The 24,260-nt window shown below is 37.5% G+C and overlaps 1 protein-coding gene across 1 annotated transcript in view; it reads right to left on the reverse strand.

The window, feature by feature from the left end:
• The window catches only part of BDNF (brain derived neurotrophic factor), a 71,649-nt gene extending 47,589 nt beyond the window's left edge, over positions 1–24,060 (reverse strand). Inside the window, exon 1 of the mRNA XM_074227571.1 lies at positions 23,667–24,060. The gene's annotated coding sequence lies outside the window, so the exon portion shown is untranslated. The remainder of the gene's footprint in view (positions 1–23,666) is intronic.
• Positions 24,061–24,260: the final 200 nt, after the last annotated feature.

Genomic DNA, 24,260 nt, shown 5'->3' on the forward strand with positions numbered 1-24,260 from the left:
CCTCCCGAGCATGGGCAGGGAGAGAGAGAGAGAGCCGGATTCCTCCGGAACCTGGTGCTTAAAGCTCGTTTGGGGAGCTCCGAGACCCCTCTCCCCCGAGGAAGGCAGCCGGGGCCAGGTGGAACGGGGGCCTCACGGGGCCCGGCGTTCACTGGGGTCCATCAACAAACGTTTTCAGAGGTCCCACTACATCTTAGAGCCTGGGGGATAGCAAAACAATCGTAGCACACAAACCAAAGAACAAGCTGGCCGCTGTCCTGAAGCCAACCTTCATCTTTTGGGGAAGAGCTAAAACCCCTTCTTTTAGTTGGATTTTTAAAGCCCTAGGTTTAATCAACCAAACTCCTAAAAAGGGATCCTATTCCCAATAAATTTGAAAACACAAGGGTGCTAGGGAGCTCTTCAGGGTGATAGAGAAAGAGTTGTGCTCCAATCATTTCCCCAACCTCAAACCAGTTAAGGATCAGCGAAGGGAAGGGCTTCCCAATGGACTTATTCCAAATCAGGAATCAATCCGAGGCCTTTAGCCTTCCAATGATCGAGCCAAGAGGAAGGGAGACTGTCTCTACCCTCCCATTGGGTCAATGAGCCTGCTCTCCTCCTAGCTATTTTGTTCTCTGGATGTTTGGTAGATAACTCAATAGGCCTCCATGTTCTCTGGGTGTGCGACAGATAACTCAATAGGCCTCCATGGTGAAGCAGGATCCAATGTGAGATTATTCAGATATGCACATCTCCTTAGAGTATGTAGGGCTCATTTAACTTGGTCCCTATGTCAACATGACTGATCATATAACCAAATACGAACAACCCAAGCACCGAGGGGGAAAGACCTTCTGTGGGCATATTTAATGCATTTTAAAGATCCCGTTCCCAATAGGTGAAACAATTTGGCAACACAGCAGAGCACTAGTGAGCTCTTCAGGGTGATACACAATAGTCCTCCAATAATTTCTCCAGGTTAACCAACCTTAAGCTGGTTTACTGTCTACAGGACAATGGCAACAAACCATACTTCTTTTTCAAAGCACTCTGGCATTGGGTCCTAGGGGAGAATTTTAAATGCCATAGATCGCAAAAGTGATTTCATTGGTTATAGTTCAAGGATTTATTCTGACTAAAGTTTTAAAAGTCTATTTCACTTTGTTGGAACACAAGGAATGGATAGAGCTTCTTGAGTACATAACAAATTCCTAAATTATGATTTATCCTGCCTTAAATGTTAACTTCAAACATGCTTATAGATAAAGGATGCTAATGATCTTTGAGCCTAAATACCTTATTAGAAACCTATGAGACGGAGATTATTATCAGCAATATTATTATTTTACAGAGAGGGGGAACGGAAGCACAGAAATTTAAGTGACTTACCTAAAGTCACAGAGCCACTAAGTTTCATAGGGGATATTTGAACCAAGGTCTTCCTGTTACAGATCCATCACTAAAATTATCAAACAACAAATTCTAACTGCTTGGTTAAACTGTACTGCCTTTCACTTAAATTAGGTGAATGCAGGCTATCTAGAAAGTTCACAGAAAGTTCTCAGTGCTTGGAATTGAAACTTATGCCACCTATTCAAATCATCATTGTTCAGGTCAGTATCTCTGCATTGGAAATACCATATTCGTTTCCTAAGCCTGTCATGGTGACTGGAACCAGCCCTCTCTTCCCATCCCTCTCCTGACCTCATGGGAACCATTTTGCATCTGCACTGCCCAGTGTATCCTGTGGTTTTTACAGAGGGCAAGGCAGAAACATACTTGTGATGAAATCACCAGGAATGATATGAATATTTAACAAACAAATGGGAAGTGACTTACAATTCAAATGAACATCACTCTAAGTCTGAAACTACCCCCCCCCCCGCCCCACACCCAGATCCCTGGCAGTTTCTCAGGGTCCTGATCAGAGTGTATCAAGCCAATAAAAACAATTTACTTCCAAATATTTTCCTGCCTATTTCCCCTTAATAGCAAATCCAGATTATTTACAGGATCACAAAGATGGAAGGAAATTCAGTGGTCTGTCCAGTAGAAGTCCTCTTCCTAAAATATGAATTCTCTGCATAACATTTCATAAAAATTCTGTTGCTCTCTCCATTTAGCAATGGAGAACTCAACCACCTCATGAGGCAGTCCATTCCATTTTTAGCATGGCAAAGATTATTAGAAAGTACTTCCTCAAAAAAGATCTGAAATTTGCTTCCTGCTATGACCTGGCAATCATTGAGTACAGTAAGCCCATCTCTTCCGTGGCACTCTTATTTATGTGTGGAGATCCTGTAATGCCTTCAGTGTGGGCCATCTCTCCATTGATGCATATCAAGAAGTGGCAAGTAATAAGTATTGTGGGGTACCGAGAGCATAAGTGACTTGCTCAAGGTCAGTATATGTCAGTACTAAGACCTGAATACAGGCATTCTGACTTTAGGGCCAGCCCACCTATCTACCGTGCTGTGCTGTAGTCCAGTCTTCCTCTTGATATATTTCAAGACTACTAAGTGGATAAAATTTAAGTCAGTATCTTGGTCTTTCCACAGATTTCTGAAAAAAATATTCTCCCCCTTCCATTTTATTCTAGTGGTATCTATGAAGTATCTTTAAGGGGACAAGATTAAGCTTCTGACTTCCTTTTTTGAGTATGATCAGAAATGATGCCAAGAAAGAAAAGCACAGATTTCTGGGTCTACCTCTTCCACAGTTAGACACATGCATGTCTGATGATGGGGGCAAAGACCTAGGAGCAATACTTTGTAAGTTTATGTTCTTAACATGTCCCCCTCAATCAAAAGAGGAGAAGTGACCATATGAATGCACTAAACCAAACAGCTTTGAGGGAAGAGGAGTTGATCTTTAATCATCAATCAGGATCTTATGGGTTAAACAAACAAACAAATAACTTAGTTGAATTTGATGCTTAATATTACTAACTAATGTTTCAGAAGGGCTCGAGTCAAGTAGAAACATTTTGGATTCTCATTTTATGCTTGTCAGGAAATAGCAACGAATCCACATTGCACAAATGGGAATAGTGGCAGGAGGCACCAATCTGACACCAACATATTTTTTTCTATTAATAATTTTAATTGGCTGAGGTCAGTCCCACTCTCACTACGAGCATTTGATGTTTAATTATGTTTATTCAAGTCGCCTAGCTACTCCTGCTCTCGATCTCCCTTGTAGAAAAGGGAAAAAAGTTGTCCAGAATCAAATGGACTTGATTTCCAAAGATGCTGCAATGCTAAGTAATTAATTTGGAAGGAGTGATTAAAGAGGATACACTTATACTCCAGTTTAGGGTTTTTTCCCAAATTTTAGTTTAAAACTATCTGAAGTTAGAATGTGCCTATAAATAGGGGTGGAGGGTGGGAATGAGGGTGGGGAGCATGTTTGTGAGAAACCTACCTATCTCGTAGAAGAAAATGAATGGGGAGGATTCATTGGACTCTTTACCAAGTTAGTTCAGTGGTTCTCAAACTTTTTGGTCCCAGGCCCTCTTTTCACTGTTAAAATTACTAAGGTCTCCCCCAAAGAGCTTCTTTTAAATGTATTATATATCTATTATATCTATTGATAATTACCATCTTAAAAATTATAATATCATAAGATTATTGTGAAGATAGTTTTGATTTTGTGGACTTAAAAGGATCCCTAGCCAACTCACTGAGCTAGAGCTGGGAGGGGTCTTCAAGCTAATTTGGTAACCTCCAATTTACAGATGAGGAAACTGAGATCCAGGACACTTAAGTCACTTGCCTAAGGATACACAGATAGTGACAGATCTTGAATTTGAATGTTCATCATATAATTTCTTCACAGTAAGTGAAACCTATACTAGGCCAATTCACTTGATGTTTCAGCTGGTGCTTCCCAACAGGCTTGGTATTTATGTTGGTTATATATTGCAACAGATTTTCCTCTACTTTTTTAACTGCATCTAAACTCTATGGCTAGATAGTGCTAACAGTCTCTTGGGCTGGGGGCGGGGGGAGGCCAGGTGCTGTAAAGTGGAATAAAGAAGCCTGAATTCAGGATGTCCAAAAAAAAAAAAAAAAAAAGAGAGCCCTGAGGATTCTATCACCTCAGTCTCAGTTTTTACAATTGGAAAGAATTGTAGACATCATCTAGCCCAAACTCCTCATTCTGCAGGTAAGGAAATCTCCCCTAGTGACTTGGCCAAGATTACATAAAAGATCATAAGCTAGTACTGTCTAACAAGTAAGTGACAGAGATACAATTTAAAGCTAAGTCTAAAGTGAGCATATTAGATTGTCTCTGAGCCTTGAAGACCTGAGAACCAGAAGGCTCTCATACCACTGGGTACTGATCTAACTCTGTTGGGATTTAGAATTCCTCTGCTTAGTATTTAGTCTTATTCAGTAACTTGGAGATTCACATGTGCTTTTATTAGTCTTTTGTTTTAGTCTCTTAATAAACAAGTCACTTTTTTTTTTTTGCAAGGCAAATGGGGTTAAGTGGCTTGCCCAAGACCACACAGCTAGGTCATTATTAAGTGTCTGAGACCGGATTTGAACCCAGGTACTCCTGACTCCAGGGTAGCCGCCCCAAACAAGTCACTTTTAAGCCATTCAGTCAGCTTAGGTGGGTTTCTATAATAGAAGAGGATTGCTTTGTTTTTATTTATTTTTTTTCTTTCCAGACAATGATTCAAGAGAGATCAAGTCCGATGTGGAAATGGGTGGGGTGAAGGTCACATGCCCCAAGTCACCAATAGGTGGCAGTGGCCAAAGGAAAACAACAGTTCCAGAATAGGAAAAACCCTGCCAAGATGAGAGAGTTCTGGGAGTGAAAAACTGACCCTGATTATCGCTTCTTTCTGTCCAAAGACTTTCATCATCAGAATAAGAACTCCCTTTTCTATTGTCCTTTAGTTACAAAGTACTAGCTTCACTTACTAGGAAGGTAACTAAGATTATTTTCATTTTCCTGATTTCAAAGAATCATTCATCTTGAGCAGCAAAGTGGCCCAGCATCCAGACTCATTCCAAAACCTTATGGTCTCTGTATATATACTTTTGTAGCTTTATTTTGCCCATCTGGAGTTGAACCTCAATGGCCATGTAGTCCTACCTTCCTTGATATTTTACATTCAAGCAAACTACAAGTCCAGGAAACTCAAGAGAGAGTTCATCTATATAATTGTCAGAGTTGTGGTTAGAACCCCAGATCTTATTCCAGAGCCAGTACTCTTTACACGGTATACTTTTCCCTGAAATACAGAGCAGTTAAATAATTTGCCCAGGATCATCCTGACAATAACTGTTAAATCCAGGGTTTCAAACCCACTTGTCTTTCAAGAAAAAGAATTTGAAAAAAAAAAAGCATAAACCAAGAGGAAGGGGGAGGATTCACAGTCTAAATAAATAAAATATCTCAGAAACACTAGGTAGACATATAGAATGATGACCTTGCAAAGGAAATCAAGATATGGTAAGTAAATTCACTACTTATTCTTGGGTCTACTGTAATAGACCATCGAAGGAACCTTCATGAGGATCCCATTCTATAGTTGACAAAGCCCATCAAATAAATAAACATTTATCTATATGTGCATATACTCATACATGTAACATACATGTATATGTATATAACTGACAAATTTTTCTCGCTTAAAATTTGTACCTATCTTATTTTGTCTTATTCAAATAAAGTCTTACTCTATTGACTTTCTCCTATACTTAAGACCATTAAGAAGTCACTTCTCAATTGTTTCTCGATGCCAGAGACCAGATCCCACCACCTTTGTTCACAACTTTCAACTTCCAACCCATTAATCATTTTCATGGTTGTTTCCTGAACTAGCTCCAAGTTCTCCATAGTCTTCTGAAAATATGGAGGTGTGTGCATGAAATCAATTACCCAAGCCTAAAGCAGTTTGGGGCACTGCAAGTGTTCTAAATACAATTGAGAGAAAAGTCAAGAGATTGGTATCTCCAGCATAGAGATAATTATTCCTCTTCTGGAACTTAAAATCTCATATTGAGAAAGTTGAATGGGAATTTAGAAGTAGCTATTTTAAAAGAAAAAAAAGGAATACAAATGTTTGTGATGACAAAGTTTTGAAGATTTACCCTGATAAAAGTAGCTTTGTAATCCTAGGTAAGACATTTCACCTTTAGATGTATCATCTGGAGAATGGGTCAATTTGGTCTCAATGACTTCTAAGATTCCTTCCAACTTTCCCATTGTGAGATTTTGTGACACCAAATAAATCTTGGTTTGGGGGGCATTTTTTTTCACTGAGATGTTATTAACAAAGTTATTGATCTTTTCATGGATTTGTGTATGATTTCATGTTCTTTGAAACTGTTGTTCATATCCTTTCCCTAATCTTCCACAGGAGGTCCATTCAACATGCAGAGGACCTTCCTGTAGCTATCCTGAAATTGAATGGATAACAATACATGGCTTGTTAATCTAATATACTCATTCTGGATAAATTCCTTCTTTTCAGGTACACATCTCAGGAAGTTATCTTTTATGCCACTCCTAATATGCAGTTCTTTGTAGGTGATTATTGTTTATTGTTTATTGATGCACACCATGATTTTTCTGCTGTCTTCTGGACATCCAAAACTTTAAGCTTTCAGAAATTGAGGCATTATTATCAAAAGAATATTAGTTTTTTTAAAGTCTTTGTTTTAAGGAGAAACTTGGAATATCGTGCAATTTCCTATATGCAATCTAATCTAGTCTCTTCCTTCTGTTAAATTTTCAGCCCATATCATTGCCCATATACAGTGTTTGTCCGGGTTTTATATTCTAGTGCTATGGGCAACACTCTGATTTGACCAAATTAAAGAATTAAAACAAGTATAATCAGGTCTATAGAATGTCAAATAATCACTTTGTCTTAATGATTCACTTTCCAATCGTGTCTGTGTGATGGCAGCAGAATGAGACATAACTAAACGATTTGGGGTAGTCTGGTTAGATATGGTCTAGCTACAGAACACTACAATTAGCAGACACTCAGAGGGTTACTCTAATGTACTACTCGGAGGGTTACTCTAATGTACTACTCGGAGGGTTACTCTAATGTACTACTCGGAGGGTAACTCTAATGTACTACTCGGATGGTTACTCTAATGTACTACTCGGAGGGTTACTCTAGAACTTTGGCAAATCAGAACCAGGTCCAGTCAATGGGAAGAACTGTAAGTGTCCAGGGGTAAATATAGTTTTCCAGCTTGTAGAACTCCAATAGCAGTTTGTCTGGGTCACATAAATAGAGGTCAGACCTTAAAGAAAATCAAACGGTAGCCAGAAAAGAAAATGGAAAAAACCCAACTCATCCAACAGCCCAAAGAATATAAGATTTGAAAGGAAGCTTAAAGTTCATCCAACCTAAGCTATTCACTTGAAAAACATGGAAAAGTTATACAAGGCAAGCGATTAAGGTCAAGAATTCAAGATCTTGGAATCAAAGTCCCATGTTCTTTCTACTGTACAGACTTCTTGCCTTTCTTTGAAATCTTCAAGAGATTGCACATCCAGAAGACCTCTGAAGAAGATATACAGCGGGTACCTTTCAATGTCCTTGTCAATGTGAGCATCATGGACCACAAATATAAATACAGCTAGAAATTTAAGGGGAGTGATCATGTCGGACCAGGTAGACAGGGTCATTGTGGTACTGTCAGGTGGTTTATAAAGCTAGGTGGGAGTGGTTGGGGAATGGGTGTGAAACTTTGGGGGTCATAAATTAAAATTTACAGCCTCCTTCATGAACCATGTTGCAGAGAGATCTTAAGAGTTACATCTAGAAGGGACCTTAAAGGTCATCTAATTTAACCTTTCCATTTTACAGTATGAGGAATCTGAGGCACAGAGATATCATAGACTCACAGAATCATAAACTTTGAATTAAAAGGGACTAGAAGAGGCTATCTCTTCCAACCCCTTCATTTTTAAAGTCAAAGAAACTGAGCCTCAGAGGAATTAAGTGACTTATCAAGGTCCCAAGGTACTTTGGGGCAGAGTCGGGATACAGGCTCAAGCCCTCTAGTTAGACTACAATGTTCTTTTCATTGCTTCACACTGCTTTCTCTCTAGTCTAATACTCTCTCTCCTCCTCACACACCCTGAGGAGCCCCCTTGTTTTGGCTGCTCTGGAAATAGCTCTGACGACAGAGAAGAGGCCTAAGGCTGGGCTTTCCCTTTTGGAATTCAGATGTTGTTGCTGTGACATTAATTAAACACAGTTCTAGAAACCAGATTCAGACCACAGTCAGCCCTCCACAGTTCAGTGCCCATGAATGGCAGTCAGCAAGACTTGCCTGAGTTAGATGAACGGAGATCCAACCCATTTCTTAATAACATTAAACGGAATGATCATGAACTAGAAATGATTATTAATAGATTGGTGGATATAGAAGTATGTTTCCCTTAAGGCACTGGGACCAATGAATCAAATAGTTTATTATTCCCTGAAACTTTAAACCATTCCTATTACTGATATCTAAGCCAAGTTTGGAACCTCTATTATTTCATAACTACCATAATAAAAACAGGTGACACTAATTTAGCAGTGTTTTTTTTCCAGTGACAAAGTACTGTACATATACATTGTCTCATTTAGTCCCCATAAGAAAATAGTTGGAGTCCAAATATCCAAATATCATGAGACCTCATTTTGTGAATGAGTAAACGAGAATTGGATTCACTAAGCAGCTTTCCCAGGGTCACTGGATAAACAAATAGCAGAGCTTAACTGGAATCCAGGTCTTTTGACTCCAGATCTTACGTCCTTTCCACTATACCACAGCTGCCTCTTATTAGTCTTCTTGTAACAAATGCTGAATTGAACCATCAACTTCACATGTTAAACATTATTTTCCAGAGCCATTATTTTAAAGCCAATTCCCGGGACTTAGGAATCAGAGGATTTTAGAACTGAAAGGAATTTCAGAACTCACATAATCCACAACACCTATTCACATTTAACAGATGAGGAAGTTAAATGTTTTGCTCAAAGACAGGTGAATACTTGGCACAAACAAGATTTAAACCCAGGTCTCCGGCTCCTCAAGTTAAAGCAAAAATTCCCATTACATTTACAAGGGAATCAGTAGCAAGTGAAAAGATTTTGAAATAGAGTTCCAATGAATCCAAATTCAAAAAAAATTGTCTTTTTGGGGACTGATCATTTATTGTAGGATATTCATTTCTTAAATTACATCATGTTATGTTTATATTTTTTGTTCTCTATTCCTAAGAAATATATTTTCAAATGTTCTATTTTTTTCAGGTTTATACAAGGCAATGGGGGTTAAGTGACTTGCCCAAGGCCACACAGCTAGGTAATTATTAAGTGTCTGAGACTGGATTTGAATTCAGGGACTCCTGACTCCAGGGCTGGTGCTCTATTCACTGCACCACCTAGCCACCCCCAAATGTTCCATTTTTTTTTAGGTTTTTGCAAGGCAAATGGGGTTAAGTGGCTTGCCCAAGGCCACACAGCTAGGTAATTATTAAGTGTCTGAGACCGGATTTGAACCCAGGTACTCCTGACTCCAAGGCTGGTGCTTTATCCACTGCGCCACCTAGCCGCCCCAAAATGTTCCATTTTCAATGATTTTCCAAGCTTATATATCTGTTCTCTTGAATTGGTTTATTGGTTCTCACAAGAACTGAGATTCCGAATATCTACTAACTTCACTTGAGTGTTCGGAGAGCATGCTATGATGCCTAGCATCTTGGAAGAGTGCAATAAATTCCTGCTTATTGATGAATAGTATGACCTTTCTTTTGGGTCCAACTTGTTATTTTATCAGCAAGGGGAACTCCTGGGGAGGAACTCTTTTTTTTTTTTTTTAGTTTAGGTTTTGCAAGGCAATGGGGTTAAGTGGCTTGCCCAAGGCCACACAGCTAGGTGTCTGAGGTCAGATTTGAACTCAGGTACTCCTGACTCCAAGGCCAGTGCTCTATCCACTGTGCCACCTCACCACCCCCAGGAGGAACTCTCTTTACCAAGGCAGATTAACATCTGTTCAGTAACTTGATGTCTCAGCAGGTTTCCTTGGGGGTGGGGGGCAGTGACTGGGAAGTTAAACCTCATGGGTAGAATGTGTTAGACATGGGACTTAAAACCTGGTCCTCTTGACTATGTTCTAGTTTAGCCTCCATTTAATAGTCCTGTTGTAAAAGGAATTTTCTCAAGAATTTTGGCAGCTTGTCTTCCTTCATATAGCTTAAAAACAGATTCCCCCAGAACCCTTAGAAATTGTCACCTCCAGCATAGTCTTCCTCTGTACATTTGGTCTGACAAAATGCTTCCTTCCTCCCCCACATCTTTGTTCTCCCAGAGCTATGTATAACTTCAACTCATGGAACATAATGGACACTCAAGAAGAGAAGTCATCCCATCTAAGGGCAGTGGAGAGGTACCGGGTGGTGTAAGCTTGGGTTTTGAAACATGGGGTTATTAAGGAAAAGAAAAAATAGCATGAAGCAAGTATATAAGAGTAAAAAAAGAGATGGATTTGTTGTATGACTAGAACAAGAAAGAAAAACTAAAGGTCTGCTTTTGGCATGGAGGATTTTCATGATGCCAAGCAAAAGCCAGGAAAGTCATTTAGAATTGGGTAGATCCCCATGGCAGATTTATAGAAGGAAATGAAATTTATGGAAGAAGATTGACCAAAAAGCATCAGATTAGGTAGGCATAGATGAGTGGTGATCTGCATTATTGGGACAATACCATATCACAGGATCACAAATTCATCAGACTATTTGAGTACAAGTAAAAAAAAAGAATTAGGACGTATCCTTTAAAGAAAATAAAGGACAATGAGGTCCTATGGTAGAAGGAGCATTGGATTTAGAATCAGAAAACCTCAGTTCAGTGGTGCAACTATGTGGCTTTAGGCAAGTTACCCTTGTGGGTCTCAGTTTCCTCATCCATAAAACTAGGAGAACTCTTGTGTTACCTATTTCATAGGACTATTAAGAAGATCAGCTTTATAATTAGGAAGTGTTATAAAATTCAAACTATTTAGTATTTTTACTTAAAATTTAAATAAGAGGACTTTTAAAGGAGAAACGACAATCACAAGCTACTCGGTTCTAGTGTTATTGTCGATTTTCCTCATTTTTATTATCGTTGCTCACTTTTGTCTGACTTTTCATGACCCAATTAGGGTTTTCTTGGTAAAGATACTGTAAGTGGTTTGCTATTTCTTTCTCAAGATCATTTGACAGATAGAGAGCTGAGGCAAACAGGGTTAAGTGATTTGCCCAGGGTTTTATGGTTAAGAAGTATCTGAGGCTGGATTTGAACTCAGTAAGAGGAGTCTTCCTGACTTATGGTTCAGCAGTCTATCAATTGCACCACCTTGCAGTCCATTATTTTCCTCATTTGGATCATCTTATGCAACAAAAGTAACATTTGTGACCCTCTTAAGAACCCAGAAGCAAATAGATACCCTTTCCCACCAATCAAAAAATAGGAGGCAATAATAACTTCCTCTTAAAATTCTTTTTGTATTTCAGCTAATTTCTTGGTATTCTTCCTAAAGTCTGTGGAGTATTTAAGAAGTTTATAGGGTAATTAGGTTTTTTCCCATTTCTTGGTATCTTTATTAATTGAGAAAGGACTTATTTGCATGCTGTTAACACTTGGTTAATTTCAGTTAACAGTAATTTAATTTTTTAATTTAAAAAGTAGGACTTAGAGGAGTTTAATTAATAAGATAAAAGAACCTAGAACAAGGGTGACTTGAGTTAGCCAGAATTTTCATTACACTTTATTCACTTCTGTCCTTAAGGGTGGTTTAATTAAAGTCATTAAGGCATAATACCCACCACACCAGATCCCACTGGAAATATCTACCTTTCATATGCCATCACCTCCAGCATATTACTTGGCATGGTTGCTTTTCCTTAAGGCAGTGGGGTTAAGTGACTTGCCCAAGGTTGCACAACTAGGTAATTATTAAGTGTCTGAAGTCAGATTTGAACTCAGGTGCTCCTGACTCCAAGGCCAGTACTCTGTCCACTGAACCACCTAGTTACCCCTTGGCATGTGCTTTTACATATCAAAACACCCTTCTGAGTTAAAGGTACTGGCTTGATGACCAGCCTTTATACAGGTTTATTCATTTAATCTTCTTCATCAAATAAATGCAGGTGCTATTATTACCCACTTGTTTAAATGAGGAAACTGAGGCATAGAGACGCTAAGTGGTTTAGATAGGCTCACAAAATTAAAAACTATCTGGGATAGAATTGGAACTCAGGTTTTCCTGACTTAAAAATTCCTTACTCAATCTATTTGCTTCCTTCTGAAAACAAAGAATAATCCAGATATCACTATGGGTACTGTGAATGCATGTCTTCGTAAATCAGTTGTGTCAATTATTTCATTCACTCAAGAAACATTTATTAAGTATCTTTTCCTTGTTGAGCATTGTACTAGCCACTGAGGGAGATATTTTGAATAAATCCCTGTTTTCAATGGGGCGTGTATTCATTCCAGGAAGGCACTGTGCAACCCATTCATATCCTTTTATTCAGTGAGGCCCTTCATAAAGGGGTCTACTTAGACTAGAATATGAGTTCTTAACCATTTTTGTGTGACCCCTTTAGATAGTCTGGTAATACCTATTGACTTCTTTTCAGAATAATGTCTTTTAAGGCATAAAACAAAATACATGGTAATCAAAGGAAACCAATTATATTGAAATACAATTACAAAAATAAAAATAAAAAAATTCATTAATTAATTGCTACTCTAAAACATCTCTTAACATCATGTAGATATCAAAGGAGCAAAAAGGCTCTTTTATCTCTTACTCTTTCCACTTGATTGGTCCTTCTCTTCTGGGCATTCACATTACCTCTTCTCTTACAGTTTTTCTGTTGAGGTAAAGTCATCAGTACAGTGCCCATGGGTCAAAAGGACGATCCAAAGATCAGCAATCAGAGAATCTCTTCTATTTGGAGACTCTGTTGGACAGCTCCCATGAAGGGTCAAAAATCTTTGGTGAAGACTATGACTCCTTGAGTATCTTTATGGTAGCACATTGCTCTAATAGGTTAATTACTTTTTCTTTCTATCCAACAAATTATAAGCAGAGGACAGGCATTTTCTATGCCTTATAAGCAACTGGGGGTGGGGAAAATTTATGAAAGTCATGTTAAGAATCCCCCCCAATATTTTGATAATTGCATGTAATACAATTGTTTTTTAAATTATCTCATCTATTTTATTTTATATGTTTATAAGCATTATTCTGAAATGGAGTCCAAAGGCTTCACTAGATTACCAAAGGGGCATTAATGACACACAGAGATTAAGAACTATTGACTTACAAGCATATGCAGATTGTTTTTATTAAAAACTTTTTGTATAGGTGGGAAAGTGGACACGTGTTCAAAGTTCTTGGTATTCTCTTAGTGATACAATGCAAAAGATTAAATGAGATAATCCTACTCTCATGAAGTTTACATTCAAATCAGGGAATCCAAAAATATATAAAAGAAAACTGACACAACAGTCTGATTAAAGTATGAGAAGGTAGAAAGTATACATAGGGAAAATGAAATATAATTCATAAATTTTGGAAATATTTTATTAATTTATCAAATGAAAGACTCCAAGGTTATATCAAGGCCTGAATTCAGGAAAGGAGACAAAGACTGAATGTCTGCATTCTTCACAGTTTAAGCATAACCTACACATTGGTGGTATTACTCAACTTCATTTGTACCATCTCCTTTTGTTTGTAAATCACTTTTGCCCAGGTATTACTTTGATGGAAAGGAGGAAAAGAAGGAAAATTTATGAAGAAGTCCACAAACTTGGGGAACCTCATTCCTTATTCATTAGTGCTCTACCAACTCTGAATAAAGAATAAGACTCTGGGATGCTCCAAGGTCCAAATTTGAGGAAAGAGGTCAAGAATAGAACAAGAAATAACTATTATTTAGGAATCCCACCCACAAAGAACTGATACTCCAGAGAAATTCCAAATTTGCAATAGGATTTCAGAAGAAGAGATAATTTATTGAGTAAGGACTGCCAGTAAACATCAGAGTTGAGATATGTGTAGGGGTTGTTATATGTATCCAAATCCTTGAATGGCAGATCAGTAAACAAAATATTCACACTGGATGTTTCTATCTCTGGGTGTGTTTGGAAATGCCATTCTACAGGTTAGCATTCAATAATAATTTGGAATGGATACGTTTAATCAAATCATTTCCAGACGCATGAAACCTTAATTTAAACACTTTATAACATTGGTTACTTCATAACTCTCAGTAGTCAGCCAAATCTGAAACTTCCTAAGACAATTTAAAGAATATTATATACTTATTATTTTAACAAATTCAAGTAGGTGATGGGTGAGGGGGACCTGTAATGAAAGGGATCCCTAGAAGGAGAAACCTCCAACCTCACCTGCAGACTTTTCTTAGTTTATTGGCAAAACTATTATAAGAATAAAGATAACAGAATTGAAGAGAAATAGAATTTAATCTTCTATTAAAGATAATAGAAATTTAGGACATGTTGACTTCCTAAATCCGTCAGCTCTTAGAGGAGCTCAGAATAACTTGGAAAGCTACTATTGTATATAAGCTTTGAGCTTTGAGGACTTCTCCTAGGGTTTAATTTAAGACTATTTGCATTGATTTCCTGAAGGGCAGGGACTGTTTTCATGTTTGTCTTTGGATCTGTAGCTTAGCATGATGTCCGCCTGGTACATAGGTGCTTATTAAATGTTTGCTGATTAATTGACAGAAGAATTAATAAGGTGGGACTTTTGTTCTCTCCAATCTTTATTGTTAGCAAGTGGCTGAAGCTGTATATAAGGATGTATATAAGGAATCACAGAATCATTGGATTTGAGATTTGAAATGAACCTTGGACACCATTTAGCCCAAATTTTACTGAGTGGGAATTCCCTTTCAGTCCCATCTGTCAAATGAGCATCCAGTCAATAACTCCAGTAAGAAACATAATGCCTCCATAGTGAGCATATTTCATTCACTCTTTGTTAGCTTTAATTCTTAAAACATTTCTCCTTACAGTACATCTAAATTTGTGTCTTTAAGATCTCTACCCATTATTCCTCCTAACTTTGCTTCAAGCATAACATATCACATAACAACTTTTGTATATTTAAAGATAATTATCCTTCCTTGCCTAAGGTTTATCTTCTCCAGACAAAATATCACCAATTCCTTCAAATGACCCTCACCATAAAATGGACACATAGCCATTTACGATTGTGGTTGCTGTTTTCTGAATGTTCTACAATTTGTCAATGTACTTCCTAAAATCTGACCCTTAGATATCAGTTCAGTCCTCCAGATGTATAAGGACCAGGAAAGATTATTGGAAAATCATCACCACCTTGTTCCTGGATACCATGCCTTATGAAATGCAAATTAACATCACGTTAGCATTCATGACTGCTATATCATACTATTGACTCACTCTCAGATTATTTTCAGTGAATTATGTCAAACCACATTTACTCCATCTTGTCCTTGTAAAATTGACTTTTTGAGCCTATGTGAAAGTTTACATTTATTCTGATTAAATTTCAATTCAGCTTAATAATCTTACCACTTGAGATATAGTTTTGCAACCATCAGTTGTATTAGATAAACTCTCTGGATTTTTTTTTTGAAATTGACAAAAATATTTAATGGGAAAACAAAGAACCAAACTGGGTTTTTGTTTTGGGTTTTTTTTTTTTTTAGTATTATATACTAAATAAATGGTTGTTGATTGAATTTTTCATTTTTTATCCAATTAAGAGATTGGAACTAGAATAATCAACTTAGGGCACCAATATTACAACATAGATAAGTCCCTTGATAACAATAAAGATAGGAGGGAATAAGAGTCCCATCCTCTTAATTCCTCTGTTAATCAATGCCCTCCTCCTTAGACGATGTTTCAGAGATAAAGTATCTGCTTTTATAGGGACTGTGGCTTTTCAAGCTTCCTTTTATCTGGATAGGTCAGGAAGAGATACCTAATGGTTCCGTTAAGAAAGGAATAATGCTCTAACATATTGTTTCCTAGGTTTTCTGTCCCTTTATACTTAGGGAAAAGGATTGAATATTTATTGTTTGAGCACTCTCCATGGTCATTGACCACGTTAAAGGCTGATCTTGTAGGCATTTTTTTTTCTTTCACTAAGGAGCACTCCCAGTGGGCTTATTCTGACTTGGATACCCATGACAAATGTAATTTGGGGACTATAAATGTTTCAGTTGGCATAATGAGTACAATTAACTTTTAATCAAAAGTTTTGGAGGACAAAGAGAATGTGAAGGAAGGAAACATACAGACAACAACCACTGATTTGAATTAAATCTTGGCATCTTCAAGGCCTTCAAGTCATATAGACTTTTTTTTTGTGCTCGCAGCTATATCTAACAGAACATTTCCCCATGTAGGAATTTGGGAGCAGTGAGAACATCCAAATGCAGAGAGTAAAATAACTGGAGGTTCCTGAACAAAATAGCCCTTCTATAATTCCTTTCCCTAAAGACTCTCAATGGGAAGAACCTACCATCTCCTGACATGGTTCATTCTACATATGGATAATTCTGATCATTTTTCCCAACTTAAACTAGTCACCCTAAATTAGATATTTTTTCAACTCTAACTCTCTAGTCTGATTCTGTCTTCTGGTGTCAAATAGAATCAGTCTAAGGCTTCATCCACCAAAATCCCTTCTATTACTTGAAGGCACTTCTTATTTCATCCCCCACCCCCAATCTTTTTTTTTCTCCAGGTTATATCCTTATTTCCTTTCATTTATCTTCATATAACATGAACTTAAGAACATTTAACATACTAATCACTCTCCTCTGAAGGGTCTCTAGCTTATCAATATTTTCCCTAAAAGACCATAGATAATCCATTAACTGCATATTCTCTTGTCACTGAATAAATAAAAAAATGTTGTCAAAGTCCTTATGGGGAACATTACCTCCAATGAAGGTTAACCAATAAAGACTTCAGAAAATCAAGTTGTAAGATCTTAGAGATTATCTAGTGTAATTCTCTAATTTTACTGATTAGGAAAATGAGGCTCATACTTGGAAGGGAAAACAATGGCAAGATTGCACATTCCAAAACAGTGAACTCTACGTTGATTGCAGAGATCCAGGACCAACTTGAAGGAATGATACTGGTAGCCCAAAATTGGGAGGGCTGACTAAAACATCAGGGGACAGAGTCAGTATCCAGAAAGACCTTGGTAGATTAGAACCATTAGTTGAATATAGTAAAATGAAATCCAAAATAAAAAGATTGATACATAGGTGCAAAATATCAACACAGGTACAAATTGAGGAAAGTATGAATGAATAAAAATTATTTTGAAAAAAGAACTAGGGGGCTTATTGAACATGAGACAATATGATGCAGCAACTCCCAAAGCTAATTTGATCTTAAGCTGCAATAAGAGGGGTCAAACTTTCAGGAATAGAGAGGTGATAATTCTACTGTATTCTGTACTCATCAGACTTCATCTGGAATATTATTTTCAAGTCTGGTGACCACAGTTCAAGATGGACACTGATAAGTTGGAGAATCAGTGAAAGGGAAGAATGATTTATCCATTCAGAGGAGAAAAAGAATCTGAAGTTCAGAGAAGTTAAATGATCTGATAGACACAGCCATTAAGTATCAGAAAGAAGAGTGAAGGCACCAAGGATAGGGAAATGGTCTTCAGCCCATTTAATCTTGATTAAAGTGGGCACATTTAACTCTATAAAAGAGAAGACCTGGAAGTGAGAGGGCGACAGGCAATATGCAAAATGCTCTTCCTTAGATACTTAGATGTCTTAGATGTGTTCTGTTGGATCCCAGAGGACAGAACCAGTGGGATGACAAGTGGCCAAGAAATCAATTTAGGCTGATTTTAGCTTGCCAGTTAGAATATCCGTAAAGTGGAATGGATTACCTTGAGAGGTAGTAAGGCTAAGTAAGATAAGTTTTAGTGAGCATTACTTTACATGTATGGGTTGGACTATATGACTATTGAGGTACCCTTCAGGGTCCCTTCTCACACATCCCTACTACTCCTTTCCATCCATATATTCTCAGAATATCCGACCACACTTAGAAACCAAAGTTGTGAGCTATGGTTTCATATTTTTGAAATCTCTTCAGCAGGCAGCGTCTCAGTGACAGGAAAGGAAACTTAGAGAACTAACTATAGGAAAGTAGGAAATCTACTGGGATATTTGAAGGATTTTTGAATCTTGGTTAGAATCACAGATTCAAAGAAATTGAGAATTGGAAGGAAACCCCAAAGGTCATACTCTTCTACTTTGTGCCCAAAGTAGGAATTCCCTCTACAAAAACAATTACTAGTGATGATGATAACAACAAAAAGCACATACTTGCTCATTTGAGTCTCACGACTACCGTGACAAGTGGTCAAGAATTTTTCCTTCTCAGTACTTCAGACACAGAAAACCTACTTCAGGCAGCTCATTCTACTTTTGGATAATCCTAATGGTTAAGAAAATCTTTCCCTAGATTAAACTGAAATCTCCTCCAATGCATCCTTCACTCATTTGGTCCTCTTTTGCCCTCTAAGACCAATCAGAACAGCTCAAATTTCTTATTTGTATAGCATTTTCTAAGTCTTAAGAAGAAAGGGAGGGTCATGGATGGGGAAAGGGTTGAGTCTGGATTCAGAAGACATACTCCTTCTGATGTTTACTAGCTTGATTTATCAGGTCATTTAACTTTTCTGAACTTCATATTCTCTATGTTTTACAAAGGAATAATTGAATCTACTTCAAATGGTTCCTCTGGGCGCTAAAAGTGTGTATATGTAAAGTACTGTGCAAAATCTGAAGCATTATATATAAGCTGTTGGCTCTTATAATCTTTGACCTGGACCCCAGGGCAGTTCCTCTGATCTCTGCAAGAATGATAATTCTATATGATTATAAGAGTCATTTGTTTTACTGGCTTCTAATCTCCTTTCATTGTCAGAATGCAATTCCCTTGTGAGTGTCCTCCAAATCCAAAAGCCTCCTATTTGCAGGCCACTCTGCTAGGTCATGAAATAGAGCCACAAAATTTAGGTGAGGATGGCCTTTACTCGTCTATGTTCACTGTGGAGTAAGCACTACAAAAGGAAAAGGTAACAAGGATGATGTAGACAAAAAATGCATCCAACATGGAATTGAAAGTTTTAGGTTTTAGTCCTAATTTTGCCCCTTAAAGCTGTGAGAATTGAGGCAACCTCTTAGAGCCAAGTCTCAGTTTCTTCATCTACTAAATAGGGAGATGATACAATTATTAGTATTTGAATTTCTCATCTCTCAGGGACAAAAATCTGAATTAAAATATTAAGGACTTTATAAAGGAGACCCATTATGAAATTGGCCTTCAAATTTTCTGCCCCAGGTAAAGTGAAGGCTAAAGATACAACTGGGCAACATGTTTCTCAAGAGGTCTTCAAGTGTCCCTGACTTTATCCCTGTGGGATTAAATAAAGGGGTCACTTGCTGTTAAGTTGAGAAATAGCCTTTAAAGTTTTGGAGACATTTTAGTCTATATTTTGACATTTGTCTTGATTATAGAATTGTAAAAAGAAGGCTGTCGTCCCCTTGACTTCAGAAGTTATTTTAAAGATGGCATCTTTATAAAAGTCAATAGCTTCCTCTTGAAAGGGCATTCATGTCCCAAGTGGGTGGTTGTGTGTCGATTGTTTTGGAACCCCTGCAGTAAATCTAACCAGTCCTGGTGAATGGCTTGCAGGCTTTCTACACCCACATTTCTTCTTAATTATCTCCACCAGGCTGAGTTAGTTAAGGACAGATCTATAGCATTTCCTGGATGTCAAAATGCCCACACACCTTCTGCAGTCCTTGGGTGACCAACCCCCTTTCATGTTCCTTTTAGTTGGTCCATCTAATTATCTATTATCATGTCAGGTTCATGTATTATTCATGAAACCCAGGGAATTTCCAGATGCAATATCTTGGGATTCAAAAGGAAACCTATGTAATTAGAATTTCTGCCTGGCACCAAGGAAATAAACATGGATTTGGATCATGTGACTCTCATTCCCAAATCCCCATCAACAATAAACTGGGGCATTCTGACATTGTGGTGAAAGTTGAGCCTTTCCAAATCATCACTTCTCATTAAACAGATCTAGCCTCTGGATGTTGGTCTCTTTTGGGAGGTACAGTGACTGTTTTTCTTTCCCCCTATGTGCTGCTACTCAAAGCAATAACAGGCAAGTGAAAAAGTTAGAGCACAGGGAGTTGTGACTCAACCAGTACTGCCATCAAAGGTCAAGGTGAATCAGACCTTCCATGGCAACAAGAAATTCTTTATCAGGCTTGGTTTAAAAAAAAATCATTTCGAGTAGATAACCTCTATCTTAGTTCAGGCTGTCATCAAAAGTTTCTCAATTTTTCTCATTTCCAGTATCTCCCTTCTCTGATCCATCCTTCACACAACTGTCACAGTGATATTACTAAAGCATAAATCTGGCTGTATCACTTCCCAGCATCTTCAATGGCTCCCTGTTGCCTCTAGGAGAAAGTACAAAATCCTCAGCCTGATATTTAAAGCTTTCCAGAGTCTAGCTCCTATCACTTTGCCAAGTATTATTTCATATTACTTCTCTTCAAGTATTCATTGTTTATTCAAATTATCTGTTAGTCATTGCATATTCTATTTCCCAGCTCTTTGCCTTTGTAAAAGTCCTCTTGTGTGGAATGTACTCCCTCCCTCTATCTCAGGTACCACCTTTCTCCCCATTCTCTTCTTCCCTCATCCCCTAGCTGTTAGCACTAGGCTCCTCCTTTAAGTTACTTAGTGTATATACTTTGGATTTATTTGTGTTCATTTTATATCCTGCCAGTAGAATGTAAGCTTCCTGAGGGCAAGTACTATTTTTTTTTCTTTGTATTAGCCAAGCACCTCAATATCATCAAAGTTCTAGGCATTTTCAAATGATTCAAGATCAGAAATAGATTTCATTTTTATCAATAGAGATGAAATCAAAGAAGATGCACTACCATCTGTTTTGCAGATGCATTCTAAGTACCCCTGGACATTTACATCTGACTTACAGATGAAACCTCTTAGATATGTTATTTCACTTTATTAGAATGTGAATTCCTTGAGAACAGACTCTCTTTTTCCTTTATACTTAAATCCCCAGCAATCAGTTTAGTATTTAAGAAATATTTTTTAATCCCTCATCCATCCATCCATCCATCCATCCATCCATCCATCCATCCATCCATCCATTTATGTTTATTAAATGGAATTGCAATGAATTCCAAAGCCTCTCTCCCCAGGAGAGAATATGGAGAATGAATGGAGAATGATGAATCTAAGTAACCTTAGTGGATATCCTTCATGGAACCAATGGTAGGGCATAGACAAAAGGACAGACAGGCATAGACCTACAATATACAATTTATATTACTAGAGGAAATGGCAACATCTATGAACTTACAAATTCATTGGAGTATTAAGAGTTATCCTGATAAGGTAGTGTAAATATTATCTCTAAATTAACAGATGGAGAAACTGAAGATTAAAGAGGTAAATTAAGGAGTCCAAAGTCTTGCAGCTAATTAGAAAGTGGCAAAAACAGAATTCATTTATTTAGAAAACACCAGGGTTTGATTTTTGTTTTTTTTCCCCTCAAAATTACAACCATGATGTCTTAGTCCCATTTTGTATCAATCACACTGCTTGGTACGCTTTGGAAAATGTGGCCTCTGAAATAATCATAGTTATCTCAAAGGTAAGCAAATATCCAGGGACTAGGTGACAGAATGAAAGCAGATTGAAGAGGCAAATTGAAAACACTTTTAATAGGCAGTTTCCCACCTTATTCTTTGACCCACAGGAATGGGTGTTGGAGTTTAGAAAGATACAAAATATGTTAACCTTGGTTAGATTCTTGGTTGCTACTAACTTCTAGCAACTAGGAGTAATGAAAAAAAGAAAGGTTGACTAGGAAGCTGGAAGAAGATATTAGACATTCTTAAATATTATGACTTCTTTCTGGTCTCAGGATTATTTTTGAGGGTCCATGGTGTCTTAGAACTTATTTATATCTTATATTTCAAAAGAATTTATACAAGAGTTTGGAGGTGTGTGTGCATGTGTACATGTTTGTAATTACATTCAGATGTTAGTGATCATGGCATATTTCTTGATAATTTCTTCAAACACTCAATTTAAAAGATTCATAACAGACTTTCAGAACTTCTGGGGATGGGGGCAGATAGTTCATACTTTCCAAGTGTTTCATAGTTCTAAGGACGAAAATCTATAAAGAATTACAAGATATCAGAACTGAAAGAAACTTTAGAGAGGATCTGATCCATCTTCACTAAAAATGAGGGTTACACAAAAAATCATTACCATTACCAGGTCCCAAGGCACAAACTAGCATAAAGTATTTTACATAAAGTATGGCACAATGGAATGTCTAATGGACTTATTATCAGTAGAACCAAATTCAGGTTCTGACTTTGATACTTCTCAAGTGTGTGACCTTTCACCTTTCTCATTTAGAAATCATCCATATTACTTGCACTATCTACCTCAGAGAGCTGTAGTAAGCAAGTGCTTATGTCCAGTTCTAGATCTATGAGAGTAAATATGACCAGATTTCACCTTCTTAGAAATCTGGCCAGTCTTGGACCAACAAAACAAAGTCATCTCTTTTTTTCACTATGATTTTAGGAATTCAACAATTCTTCTTCTAAAGACTCTCCATGTACATTACACATGGAGGTTAAAAATCTCAATGTTTATTAAACTCAAAATGGAAAAAAAAGTATTAGGCAGCAGCTGAACAGAAGAGCAGAAAAGAATCTGGCAAAAGAAAGACCATTTGGGAGAGAGAAATCTGAGGTAGCAGTTGTAAAATTAAAATAGGCAAGTCATTAAATTATCCATAGTGGGAAAAAAAGCTATAAAAATAGATATTTCTTGGCAAGTCAGTGCTGGAGAGAAACAAATTTAGTTACGGAAGAAGCTAAGTTTTTAGTCAGATCAATTTAGTTCATATTTATCAGAATAATATTCATGGTTGAATCAGTTTTAAGTAAAAGCAAATATATATTGGTTTTTTGATAGAAAGCTTTTTGAAAAGAAATATGCTCCCTTAAAACATATTTTTAACTGTCAACAAACGAGCACATAAAAATTAGTTATCATCAAGAGAATTTAGAACCAAGAGAGACCCTAAAAGATCAACTGTTCCACCCCATTCATTCATTTTACAGGTGAAGAAGTTATCAAACTTGCCTAACATCAAGTCAATTGCAAATAACAGTGTGCAGATTTAACCCCTATCATCCGATTCCAAATCTTTTGATATTTCTACTACATAAAACCCTTAAGCTGGTTAGAATACTTGTGAATTTTTACTACCAAGGTAACTGGTATTATGAACTTTTCCATTAAGGAGATGCAAAATACCAGTTCCACATCATAGGCAAAATCCCCTTCTCCCTTTTCCCTGTTCCACTGCTGGATTAAAGCTTCCACTGGAGAATGGGAAAGGAAATCAATCGATCACACTGCCCCCACCCCTGTCCTTGTCAACATTTATGGATTAAGTGAGGAAGTTGAATCCAAGAAATGGAAAAATGGAGGCTGTGCTTACCTGTAGACTTCACTTCTGATTTATGCAGACACAATACTTTCTAGTTATGTAGACGTCTGACATTGGGTTTACTACTGCCCCCCAACTTCTCTGGAAAGTCATTCACTTCTCTTTCACTCTTTGGATGTTATAAAAAAACGTCCTTAAATTACTAGGGTTTGATTTCGATTAGATGGAGAATGTGGACCTCTGGATTATCTGAAGTTTAGGATGCAGCTACTCACTCAAATCAAAACTGCTATATACCAGTGGGGGCGCTAGACCAAACGTGAAACTATTCTCAGGGACTTCAAGAGGACTTCTGACTGGAGAAAGAGGAGAAAATGACTTTCCTCCTTCCTCCAAGCCCTCAAATTTCCAAGTCACAGCCCTTTCCTCTACCTTTTCTGACTCATTCCAGGCAGAATAACGGTTATCTGTCTCCATTCAGGGAGCTGCGTATGATTCCAAAGAAAACAGTCAATAGGAGAAGTGCACCCTCTCTGGTGAGACTTCCCCGAGAGCCTTGCTCTCGCACCCGCCTGGCAGAGGGTGAGCCCACCCCACTGTGGGGGGTTTATTTAAGTTGGTAAATATCCCGAGGTTCCAAGAATC

Source organism: Macrotis lagotis, chromosome 3, assembly GCF_037893015.1.
Source record: "Macrotis lagotis isolate mMagLag1 chromosome 3, bilby.v1.9.chrom.fasta, whole genome shotgun sequence".
In the NCBI taxonomy this organism is placed as follows: Eukaryota; Metazoa; Chordata; class Mammalia; order Peramelemorphia; family Peramelidae; genus Macrotis; species Macrotis lagotis.